We start from the raw sequence: 11,654 nt of genomic DNA, 5'->3' as shown, positions 1-11,654 counted from the left end.
AACATATTGGATGGTGAGTGGTGTTTAGAATGTGGAAACTCATGAGCCCCCACATGGAAACAATGGGCCCAAGGATAGTCACAACTGCACCTTCATCTCCCTGAAGGTGCCTGGGCTGGGGGCTGAACAGGAGGAGCATGTGGACCCTGTGGTTGTGTACCAAGGGCCTCAAGGTGGTGTAGCACATCCCCCAAGTCTCTGTGGAGCTCCATATGCACCAAACCCTGTACCTGACTTCAGGTGACAGGATCCTGTCTGTGTGTGCTACCGGGGGGTACACCATCCCCTGAAGTGGTTCAACCTGAATGTAGTGCAGGACCAGCAGATAATGAGGTCCCAGGGTGGGTCCCAGATGTGCTGTGGCCTAGTAACATGGCCAGATGAGGTGGGAGAGATGGTTCTGCTGGGAACTGTCTTTCCAAACATGCTATTGTGTCACAGTTATAGAACATATGTGGGTAGTAATAGTCCACACATTCCAGGATTATGTCTAACAGCATGCATAGATATCCTCATTAACACAAACCACCAGATTTGGAGCAGTCACACAGCAAACAGAACACATGCATATATGGAACCATAGTGGCCCTTACAATGGCATGCAGGTGACATTGTTTGCAACAGGCCACCAATGATAGTGTTTCAATATGGAACATGAATAGAAACATTGCACAAATTGTTGTACAATATGATATATGTCCCAATAGTAGGTTTCCTGTAAACATACCCGTTGAGTTGTTTGTTCAGATTATTGTTACAGATACAGTGGGGGGAGACAGAGATGTCTATTAACAACTATTATATCCTTGCAGTATGAGGTCCTCAGACCTTTTTTCCTCTTTATGTCTTTCAGGCATCATGTCATGGGAGCGCTTGCTGGTTTACTCCCCCCAGGAGAATAAGGTTATTATACACCACCTGGTGCAGCACTACCATACCCTAGTTGGACATATAGCCCATGATCTGTAGGAAAGGACCGCCCTGTGGAATGAGCAGGGTAAACGATGGCAGCCTGCATAACTGCAGTTATGAGCAGGTCCGACATCGGTGCACTGACCTACTCCACCATGCCCGAAAGTGTACTGCTGTGATTAGGAGGGACCAGCTACCAACAGTGGGGTGGTTATGCCATCCAGTCCCCCCTGACACATGCTGAGGAGCTCCTCGCTATCCTCAGTAATCTGCCCAGCCGCAAACGCAAGACTCTGCAGAGAGCATTGTGGAGGTGGGTGCTACCCACACAATGGATGAGGAGTGTGCAGGTAAGGTCACAGGGCACATCAATAGACAATGTTGCTTATCCATTTCCGTCTGTAGAGTTTAATCATGCATATGTGAGATAAAATATATATGGTCTGTTGCTGTGTTGTAGTAATAAACAGATGTGCATAATCTGTAGTATTGTGGGTTTTTACTGTTGATGTACTGTAATGCTGCTCACACCCTGTATCAATGCGACAGGTGTGGCTACTGAAATCACATCTCTCATACAACTATGTAAGTACCTCTGGTATACCATTGGGGCAGCAACCTGTAGCTGGTGAGTATGGTGTTGTTTGTTCAGGTTTGCCAACACACTGGCCATGTTATGACCATGGTATTTGCCATGTACACATTTAACACACCTACCCATAATGCATGCTATACATGATCACTTATTTTTGCTGTTAACTGCACTGCATCACAGTGGTCACCATGGTGACATATCTGAAGGGTATGTAAGAGTCTTGCAATATAACTAACAACCTGTCATTGCAAGATGTGTGCACAGAGATGAACATAATGGTGTGACAAATGGCCTTTAGTAGGAGCATGTCTGAAACATCACCCTTATATAGTGCTACAACAGTGTATATCCCAGTATTACAATGGCAACTGTTACAGATCTACACAACAGCATATCACAATACTGCATTCCACAACCCTTACAACCTGTAATGTTGTACTAACATGAGCAATAAATGTGTAATATGGAATCCTATGTTAGGACAGCAAATATGGGGAATACATACCTTAACAAACACTAGAAGCATATGTGTGCATAATATATTGTGGAAGCAGCTTTTGCAGTACTGACAGCATTTACTCTTCATGACTATGGACCTTCCAGCAAGTAGAGATCCTCAATGTCACACCAAGAAATGGCCTAATGTGCAACACGTTTGTCCATGAAATGTGCCCACTTACCTGCAACAGAGGCAGCTGTGGCTTGCACACATCTTACATGCCATAGAATGGATCCCATACCCAACAGGTAGCAGGCAGGAGTGGGACATGTAGCCTTATCTCATCATTGCATATACCATGGCAAACAGTGCACACAGTCATGTATGTGGCGAGGCTGTATGGAACAAGATTAATGTAGAAAATAAATAGATGGCCATCCAAGACAGATGATGACACATGTTGCAAACTGATCATGCAGGCTTCCTAGTAACATGCTGCAACACTGAGGGGGTTGCACGAATGTCTAGCAAGTACTGGCTGTGCAGTACCAGTGTCGACAATCACCTGGACTCTGCATAAGTGTGTCCCATGGGTTAGGGTAATCAGATGGGACAGTTGTTCCACAGGAAACATCAGCCAGGGCTCTGTACAAGTAGCTTATGCATAACATCAAAAGTCCCCTAAAGGCATGTGCTGCAATGTGTAATGGTGTACCAAGACCAAGTTGGAAACCTACAGACAGTATCAATTAAGATACATGTGCTGCACAAGCAACACCTCACCATACCTCAGGCCCACCATCCCCATTTGCACCTTACTGGTGCCAGTGTACACCTGTATGTTTGCCATTCATTAGCAGGGACTAGGCTGGTACACATGGTTTTCTGAATTTTGGACACTGCAAAATGACACATGTGTAGCCCATAGTTGTCAAACATCTGTAAAAAGGCTGAGGATGGGGAGGGGGTGTCATCCTGAAACATAACAGTGAACTGAAGCAGACATCCAAAGCTCGCTAAGAATTACTGTATCTGCACACAGTCAAGGTCATGAATTGTGGCAGACATAACCCTGACTGCACAGCAATAGTGACGGCACTGTGTGACCTCCAAGTGCTGTGCACATGAGTTGTTCTTGAAATCATGCAGAGTTGGGGGACATTTGTAAGGCAGAGAGACCAAATACTGGCAAATGCAGATGGCCCATGCTAGTATACCCCTTCCAGGAATAGTGACTGCTGTAGTACACTTAACAGTTGGTGCAACAAACCATCATGCTAAGGGTGTACACACTTATACACCCACAAATTGTATGCATCTTAATCAGCATCTGCCCAACTAACACATTTGTTTGATACTACATTTGATTGCACAGGTCATATGTCACATATCAGGTCCATGTAATGTTAACATATGCAGTAATGTAGCCCCATGGCATAATAGAGAAGAGGGTGCCATGTCAATAAGGGTGTGTACACTCCTCATAGCTACAGTAAGGTTTGAAGGTCATCAGTGTAATTGTATTTAATTGGATATACATGCACCACTGATGATGAGATCTGTAAATCAGACATTAGGTATTCACTAATGACATCTGTCCACATATCATTCCAGGTATGTGTCGAACATACACACAGGGGCTGTGAGCATCAGAGCAAACATAACTGACACACATATACACATTCAGTAATGGTGTATACACCTGTGAGGTGTGGTGCACAGTACATGCCAGGGTGCTGAACAGGTGCACAGCAATACTGTATACATGAGTGAAGTGTGTTCCAGGGGAAGAGGCATCACCTACTAACACCTGCTATCACAACCCATGCATCACAGAGATGTATAATGTTGGTAATAGGGATTGACTATAGCTGCACTGCATGCTGTTCAGTGCCATATGTCATGTAGGTTGACAGATGGGTAATGAGAGGTCTGTATGTAATACCTTTGTGCAACCTCACCTGTAAGTGAGTGTGTGTGTGTGTGTGTGTGTGTGTGTGTGTGTGTGTGTGTGTGTGTGTGTGTGTGTGTGTGTGTGTGTGTGTGTGTGTGTGTGTGTGTGTGTGTGTGTGTGTGTGTGTATATGTGTGTGTGTGTGTGTACTGTTAAGCAATGACGTACAGGTCTTAAAGTGCATTTCTTGTTTTCCCCTCACAGGTGGCGAGGTGGGTCAGAGTCCCTCCTGCAGGCAAATTGATGTTAGTGTCCATACAGACACTGACAATGATGATAGGTGTGTTGAGGCACAGGCAAGGCTGTCAAGGGCTGAAGCTGTGCCATCATTTGACATCCCACTGTCATCCACCCCATCCCCCCACACAGTCACATTGCCTATACATACCCCATCACCAGTGGCCATAGATGAGGGACAGTTGGTGGGTGGTGGCATGGGACAGGACAGTGTGGTGTCTATAGCACATGTGTCTGGACACAGCAGCCATAGCCAGATGCCCAGTGGGGTATATCACAGGCAGATGTACATGGGTGCTTGTAGGAGGGTTGCTGGTCATCATGCCCCTGGCAAAAGTGCCACATCTGGTGTCACCAGATGCATGTTTCAGGCCATCATGGAGGTGCAGGTATGCATGGAACGGTATCCCAGACAGGGTCTGAGGCTACAGAGGGCTACTCATTCCACTGTTATTGACAACATTTGTGTTCTTGTAGGTGCCCACCATTATTTTGCAGAGGTTGGGTGAGATAGTGGGAATCCTCGACTGTGGAATGTCTGTGCTTGAGCATATGGTGGGAGTAGTGTGATGGCCACATGGACGTAGGCCAGCAGCACCAACAGCTGGAGGTTGATGTGGACATGCAAGAAGTCAGAGCCGCTCCCATAGTGGCAGTACCAGCCCCAGCACTGCAGGGGGGCACTGTCCACACCACAACACAGCAGACCACGTGCACATGGCCTGGTTGGTCCCAAGAGGGACCTGGATCCAGCAGACATATGTCATCATCAGGGGAGAGTACCATAGCATGGCTTGTACCTTGTGGTGCCGGTGGAACCCCTGGCAGGCACAGTTCTTGTGTCCACAGCTGGAGACGGTGAACTGCACACCCTGACAGGTACTGTCTGCAGCTGTCTAGGGTAGCCACATGGCAGAACTATGTGCATGCATACACACACACGTCAGCAACACAGCTAGGGCAACCTCATACCTACACAGACCACATCGCAACAGCCCAATTAATAATAAAACCCCATAACACACACACACACACACACACACACACATGATGTCAAATGTATGGCTCAGCCTAGGTCTCTGGCAAACCAACAACACACCCTGTGCATATGATGACACCTGCGCCACATCCCCATCATCCATAACATCGATGCAGGGACTGGCTAATATGGTTCTGATGCACAGGGTGATAGTACTATGGTGTACCAATGTAATGCTGTGTAACATGTTTTCAGCACTAACATTTAATGCTTACATGTCAGAAAGTGTAGCTGTCCAGCCATGATGCATTATAGCTGTTATTAACACTGAGTGATTGCGGTCTCCATAATGTATTCCATTTGTGTTGTAGTTGTCCATGTGTCAACAGGATGTTGGTCTGCTGCTGTTTCCTACAAGGGGCATAGCACTGTGGTGACACCTTGACTGTGCCATATCCTGGGTACAGCTGAACACATGTCACAGGTCTGTATAACAGTTACTGCATGTGCCACATGCCTGATAGGTCTGGGGGTGTATACAGGTGAGCACATGGTGGCTGATGTTAGCAGCCCTTCTACAGGGGACAATGGTAAGTGTACTGGGTGGAACACACCACATGTTTGTGTATAACACACACAGAGGCTTTGGTGTTGATGTAATACAGAGAATACTGTACACATGGATGTATGTACTTTTGCAAGAAACCCATTTTAGCCTATGTAATTCCATCAAGACAGAATAGGCACAACAACACATTGGTAAATAAGCAGTCTGTTAGTTTAATGTCATTGATGATGGTACTGGCAGGGTATATGTCCCCTTCCCCAAAGTAGTGTGATCCTCAACTCGGTAAACATAGATGTGCTGGTGTGGGTGGCACAGCCCTACCCTTTGGAGGGTGTGAGGTGGTGTAGAACCGCAGATAGTGTGATTGACAACTACATAACTTGTTAACATAAACTGTTCAGTATTACAGCCAACTAAGTGGGGGGATACACTCAACAATAACTGCAATGATGGTGGCTGTGTCTACAAGATCCACACTCAGCTCTCTCTGTACATATATATATATATATATATATATATATATATATATATATATATATATATATATATATATATATATATATACCAACCTCAGTCCGCGGTGGTGGGGCTGCGGTAGCGTTGTCACCTCACAGTAAGACGCTGTCCGGTTCGATTCTCAGCTAGAGCATCTTCTGCGTGGAGACATGCATGAATGGGCATACCTTCGTTGAAGGTTGTGCATCAGGGCTGGTGACTCGGCATGTAAAAATCAACTGCCAATCATTGGCAGACCGGAGTTCCACTGTGGTGACCCTTAACTGGGAAATGCCAAAAGACACAACAAAAACAACCAACCCCAGTATCGCTGTACAGCTATACAGTGGGGAAGAGAGCATTTACACATCTACTACTAGTTGTGATGGAATGAATTTCCACAGGATGATACAAGTGAAATGTTAGCATTTGCCAGGCAGTTCTCAGACAGATGACCTCTGAGACATGTATATTCTGCAAACTGAAGTAGATCACTTCACATACACACACACACACACACACACACACACACACACACACACACACACACACTCCTACTTGGCAACACTGGGACTAGAACCCCTACCTAGGTATATAGTGCTACTGATGTGTGGCCTTAATTGCACACACCATATAGTGTTTAGGATGAGGTGTGTTTCAGATTACATGTTAAGTGAAGAACATCACCAGGTACAGTATGATAATGGGGGATGTACTGGTTGTTTATGAACAATACATAGTGTGACATACTGTCATATACACATTGACAAACACAAACAGTCATACACACATCTGAGAGACCTGTGCTTATCAGTGCTAACTACCTTGTCAGTGTGTCCATTCTGTTACAGATAAGTTGCACACAGCACATGCATCACTGGCCTGCATAGTGTTATCAGTTACCTGTATGGTTTATGGTGACAGTGGTCGCCATACAGTGGAACATGGGACATGTACTGGGGGTACCATGGTGTAAAGACAGTATACCCAGCACCCACACCCCACATTGGATATTGTACTCACTGAAACCCATGATAATACTCTGACATACCCGCCATCACACATTGACTAGGACTGCAATATAACCCCTTGTCTATCTCAATAGTGCCACTACAGGGATATGCATCTATTGCACATGACACAGGGATAGTAGGGTGATGCATTGTCATAGCTATCCTATGGTCAGCAATATCACTATCCCTAATACTGTATGGCAAGGTGTATTGTATTAGGAGAATGTGGCCTCATAATGCTGTATCCTACAAATATACACACTTTCACACATACACACACTTGCCAGAACTCAGAGGATAACCCATACCTAGCAACCCATTTGTACAACAGAGTAGTGCTGGTACTGCAAGCTCCAGGTAGCCCATAGGGTGAAGTGTGTAACAAGGTACATGTAATGTCCATTACAGCAGCAGCCATATCTAACTATGGCAATGGGGGGTGCAGTGGGTGTGAAGGGCCTCAGGGTATTATCATCTACAGGTCTACAAACACACAGACACTGTTATTTTCAATAATGCACACATACACATTTGTCAGTACTGGGGTCCATAGGTGCAGGTATTCATAGGTGTGTACCAGGATATTGTCCATGGAGAGATGGGAAGAGTAGGGAATGTTTGTACTTTGGTATCATGCCACCTGCCATTTGCCAGCAGGCCATCTATCAACAGATGCCACGGGGGTGATCCTCAGGGTGAGAGTTACATGAAACATCCAATCATCTGGTTGCCTCTTGCAGAGGGCCAGTGAGGTGCTCCAGTTGACATGTATGCAACATGTATTACATAACATGGTCAGTCTCTGTCTTGGAGACCTGTACCCAAACATGTTCTTTTGACTGTGGTAGTGCAGTTGAGTATCCATGGCATGTGGTGCATACAGGGTGTGGATTTCTAACAGTGGAATTAATAACACTGCTGGGCAGACATGTCAGTGTCACTCAAGCGTAGATTGCCTTTAATCAGCCAAGATGGAGTCCCTACATCTGCACATCTGTACAGAGGACAGACAGATATCAGCTAGACAACTGGTTATGCAGTAGGATGACTGTATTGACAGATAGATGTCTGACACTAATAGGTATGCTATTACTACATGATAGCAGCCCTCAATGACATCCTATACACACAGTAGTCTACAGTTAACATCCACATGTCAGATCAATATCCAGTAGGAAATACTTAATGACACACAGCTCACACACCAAGAACATGACAGTGAGGACTCAGAGTCCATCTTTGCATGCAGGGGTGTTTTGTTCCAGTACTACAATCTGCAATCTACTCTTACTTGTGAAAGCACTGTCAATAGTAGTAACATAATGATACACTACATGCCAGTGTGACTGCATATAACCTGGGATGCTACCCATGTATGTGACACATTCAAATGGAAAAGAGTGTTGTACAAGCCATATATACTCAGGTGTCCCAGACAGAAAACTCACACCCCTTCCTATTGTAATGACAGCAGAGTGATGCCTGTTATGTACATGGAATTAAATACACTTATTAAAAACATCATTATGCTGCTATTTTATTAGACTGGAATGTGATCAGGTTGCTCATAACTGCCTTAACCACTCTGTATCCAACAGCCCTTATTCTGCCTAGCAACAGAATAACCAACCCTTGTAGATCTTCACACCACTTAACCACTACGCCATCACAGCAGTGTAAATGTTTGATGTTTTTTTTTCCAATATATCTGTCAGTACACATAATGAATAGTAGTGAACAACTGCTTTGACTTCTACAATTGTATTGTACTTGTAAGTGATATGAGTGTTGAATCAAGTATGTTGTATTTAAATATACACATATCAGATACATACTGTGTGGTACATCTGGGAAGGTATATGCAGCAGTCATGTGCACACATCACAAGGTTATGGATACACACACACATATATATATATATATATATATATATATATATATATATATATATATATATATATATATGTAGATATATGTATACATGTACATACAGATATATGTTTATATATATGTATTGCTATACATCTGTATATTGTGTTATATATATATATATATATATATATATATATATATATATATATATATATATATATATATATATATATATATATATATATATATATATATATATATATATATATATATATATATATATATATAATATATATATATTCATATAGGTATAACATATGTCCATAACACATAGTGGAGTCATACCTCAGTACCAATAGTCAAATCCTCTTAGTGCAAGGGGATGTCATGTAAGTATTGCAGGTATGCATGTAGACCTTTGCTACTGTAACAGGGGTTGTGTTAACAGAAATGTTGTGTGGGAAGTCATATCTGATATTGACATGTATGCCATCAGTTACTGACAGACATCATAAGATCATCATAGTACAGTACCACACAAATCACAGTAATGATCCTGTGGAATGCAGCAGAGATATGACCAATAAATGTGGACAGTCTGACACACTCTGGTCAGTCCAGAGGTATACACAGCACTCCTTAGTGCAAGACGTGTGTACCAAGCCTGACAAAGTGGATGTTTATAGCCATGTAAATGAGGATATCATGAAAATACTGGAATAGATATGCATTCACATACACCTGTCTGCCCTGACACATAATAACCAGAGGAGCAGAGGTCACAATCCCATATACTACCCACTAGTTAGTGACATACATATGTACAGCATCCCACTGCTTTGCCAGAAATACACAACAGTTATGGGAGGGCGACAGTACATGTGACAAATATCTGGACATAACATCACACGGGGTAAATACACTGAGCTGCTAGGCATGTCACAAAGCACTGTGCAAACTACAGGCAGACTGTCACAACACTGGCCTACATTTCTTATGGGGGAATGCACATGTACCTGAAAATATAGCAGGCTCTACAAGCATGTAACAGCATGGAGTAACAGACACCTGTGTGAAAGTGCATACCCATAACCAATCTGAACACAGCCACAATCACATATGGTAAGCATACTTAATATTACAGTATATGGACTGTGTGCACAACACCATCTTCATATGTGCCACTCACACACCAACCCTACATATACTGGGCCAATACACAGTGTATTCCGATGCCTGACTGTGGTATGGGACATGTGTCGGTCTGGCCCTACAAACATGTACACCGATAGGATACCATACACTGCAGTAGCATGCAACATCACATAGCACAGGACCAAGAACAATGACATCTACCACAGTCTATACACAGGCCAAGGTACATATTCACATTACGCACTCTGTCGGCAATCACCATAAGTACACAAACCTCAGTACTGTACACTCTAGAACAGAATATCCAGGTTTTGTCCTCAAATATAAGGCCTACTATACATAACATGTCTAGCAATCTGGTATCTCACTTGCTTGTTATCAGGTATGATGTAAGTAAATAATGGTGTACTGAACATATGCACCTCTTACTGTACGACATATGTACAAAGGTTGACAAAGTTGTGGCTGGAGGCACTAACACAGAGCCAATATTGACATGTTGCTGTGATAAACCCATACATTTACTGGTGTAACAGGGTTTGTTGCGACATATGTCTAGTGGGGGATATGAAGTCAGTAACTCACATGGCTGTCACCATGTACTGACTGCAGTCCTCAGAGTATGCTATGCATTTCTAAAGATAGGGAATGTGTAACACAACACATGCAAAACCCCAAACACTGGCCAGTCTGGAGATAGCCCTACAGATGGGACTTTCCCCAACCACATAACACTGTCATGACAGATATTAAATCATGTAAACCAGCCATATCCCCACAAACCCTGTTAAACCAACATTACTTCAAATGTAGACGAGCAATACTTACATTCTGTCCTCAAGTCTGGAACACCCCCCTCGTGTTTGCTGACCTGTCTCCACAGTGTATGTTGTAAGAATTATATCCAACTACCCTCTGTGATACTGTTTGTCAAAGACCCACATGAAGTCCTGCTCACACTGAATAAAAAGGGCCATCACCCACATGATGTTCTTAGTTATAGGAGTGTGTTTCAATGCAAATGGCTATAGGAATGATACCACAGCTGTTCCACATGCAATCAGTAGTGGTGGACTGCAATTCATGCACAAGCCATCAGCTGATCATGAGTATCACTTACAAAACACAAGCTGCAGCCTAAGCAATGCAGGTATACTTTTCCACATCCACCAGTGAGGGATTGAGAGAGACAGACAGAGACAAAGTAAGAAAGGAAGGGGTAGGAGAGTAAGAGATAAGCATGTTTGTGTCACACACTTACCAGTACTGAGTTTCAAACCCCTGCCTATGTATTCTTATTACATTGTTATGCAGTTATTCCATGTGATGGAGCTTACATGCTGGAAAACTGTCCAAAGGCATCTTTGAAGGTGAGTGACATCAGCAACAGTGATAAAGGAGGGATAAGGTAAGTGTAGTACATGTGGCTGTCCACA

The sequence above is a fragment of the Protopterus annectens genome, chromosome 4.part0 (genome assembly GCF_019279795.1).
Source record: "Protopterus annectens isolate FY-2018-M chromosome 4.part0, PAN1.0, whole genome shotgun sequence".
In the NCBI taxonomy this organism is placed as follows: domain Eukaryota; kingdom Metazoa; phylum Chordata; order Ceratodontiformes; family Protopteridae; genus Protopterus; species Protopterus annectens.
The sequence above is the reverse complement of the archived record's forward strand: the minus strand, read 5'-3'. Positions refer to the sequence as shown.